The 2,332-nt window shown below is 41.8% G+C and overlaps 1 pseudogene; it reads left to right on the top strand.

The window, feature by feature from the left end:
* Window positions 1-419: 419 nt before the first annotated feature.
* LOC110519947 (BTB/POZ domain-containing protein KCTD12-like) lies at window positions 420-1,799 on the top strand (annotated as a pseudogene).
* The last annotated feature ends 533 nt before the right edge of the window (window positions 1,800-2,332 follow it).

Here is a 2,332-nt window from a genome sequence, read left to right as displayed (position 1 = left end):
TTTAAATTTAATAAGTATTCAAGTACAGGAAAGAACGTGTGTTATAAAAAATTTACAAAAAAAAAAAAAAAGTATTGAAAGAGAACATTAGCTAAACATAGCTAAACACACAAATCACCTGTAATCTGTAAGAGTACCACTAGATAGAGCATGTATTTTTGGCAAAACTGCAGACAGATACAGGGTCTACTCATACTCATAAAGACGTAGTAGGGGGACATGGCCATAAAGAGAGAGGGCAGGGCACTGGCGATCTGAGGTGCATAGAGGAATGGAGGAGAGTTGTATGTAATGTGTGTCTGAAAAAAATGTAAGTGAATGTGTAGTCACAGTAGAGGTAAACACAAATGTCACCTTTAGTCTTGTAAAAGAACAAGAGCATCTGAATTCTCTGAGTTTCAATTCAGTCAATTTTTATGCATTCTATGTACAACTAATAATGAACGCTATTGAGTAACTGTTTACTTTATGAATTCCATTAAGTGTATACTCAAAAAGCCTTCTAACAACCGGTCTCCCCTAAGTCTTTTCTATCATCCTTTTAGAAAGGGTTAACAGTCATCACTCAAATCAGCTGTCTACTCTCTCCTCCCACAACGACAAGCACAGCACTACATAAACAAACTGCTAGACGTTCACTCTCATTATTACATGATTCCAGTTGGTTAACAGAGACCCAGGGCTGCGAGTGAAAATGTCACTGGCTGACACCGACACAGAGCGTGGGTTCTTTGGCGCCGAGTCTGAGTGCCCTTTCTCGGAGGTAATTGAACTGAATGTAGGGGGACAGGTGTATGTGACACGGCACATGACTTTGGTCGCTGTCCCAGACTCGCTCCTCGTTCAGCAAGAAGACTCCAAAGGACCTGGCGCGCGACAACAAACGGCGCTACTTCTTGGACAGGGGACGGACTCTTGTTTCGTTATATTTTAGACTACCTACGGGACCTCAACCTGATACTGCACGATTATTTCCCCGAGCAAAGCCGGCTGCAGAGAGGCTGAGTTCTTCCAGTTGTGGACAGGTCCACGCGCATCAGCCCCAGGATGAGCAAGGATAACTAATAAAGTGATGATATTTGCCAGAGCGAGACCGAGGAGGGTGCGCTCCAGTGCGGCATAGGGTCCTTGCCAAAGAGGTGTTCTCGGACACTTTGAATGAGAGCAGAGACCCCGATCGGCCACCGAAGAGATACACGTCCCGCTACTACCTGAAATTCAATTTCCTTGAGCAGGCGTTTGACAAGCTGACGGCGGTTGGCTTTCACATGGTGGCTTGTAGCTCCACAAGCACGTGCGCCTACAATGATCCAAACGAGGATACAATCTGGACGATTTATATGGATTATGTGTTTTGTCGGGACTAAAATGTTGATATGATCCCACCCCAGTAGCCGCTTTGATATTGATGTTTACTGACATTTTCTTTGGTTTAGCCTACTGGTGAAAGTAGGACTCACGCACGCACGCACTCCTTCCTTCCAGTTATTTCACAGATTAGTCATTATGCCAGTTAGTGGCATTGAGCCACTACAGTATTGTTTTCTGAATCCAAGTCCTGTTAAAAAATAAATTGATAGAGATGATTGTTGTAAGAGATCATTCTGAATGTCCAAGAATAATAGACATAAATGTAGTTGTACTTTATTTTGTATACTAGACCGTGTGGAGACCTGTCATTTTAGGGCAGGTGGGGCAGAGCTTGTTAGCATGTTAATTTGGCATTAATACGTGTCACATATCAGTTTGAAAACAATGTAAAAAATAATAATAATTGAGTTAATAAAGCCACATACAAACATGGTCTCTTCTTTGCTTTCTTGAGTAAGGGCAGCTCCAAAATGCAGGTGTTTCAGCCTAGCTCAGCGCAAGTCAGCCATGTTTTTAAAAAGGCAGTAAATGAGGCTGAATTAACTGTTTGCTGCCAGTCAAGGCTCTGCTAATAGCCAGGTGTAGCAGTGGTAAGGATTCACTCCATGGTGCTGAAAAGAAAGCTCTGCTATTGGGACAGCTTTATGTAGGCCCTTACAAATTGTGGGTACCATTTGTCACCATTAAAGTACAATTCATGTATTGTTTAGTGTAGTGCCGGCATGCATCAACATATTTTTTTTGAGTTTGCCCCATCATTTACATGCTAAAATCGCCACAGATACTAGATCTTCTACAGAGCTGAAATATATATTAGCCTACTAAGAGAAACACTTCTCTCTGCAGAGCTGACAAATGTAAACTCCTGTAATAATAATGGTGTTATAATGACATTGCCTGGTCTCACAGGGATAAATAATACAATCAAATACAATCAAATGAAAATGTTACATTGACTCCA

This window comes from Oncorhynchus mykiss, chromosome 3 (assembly GCF_057628025.1).
Source record: "Oncorhynchus mykiss isolate SJ-2025 chromosome 3, ASM5762802v1, whole genome shotgun sequence".
Lineage (NCBI taxonomy): Eukaryota > Metazoa > Chordata > Actinopteri > Salmoniformes > Salmonidae > Oncorhynchus > Oncorhynchus mykiss.
Note: the sequence above shows the minus strand (reverse complement) of the source record. Positions and strands in the feature narration are given on the sequence as shown.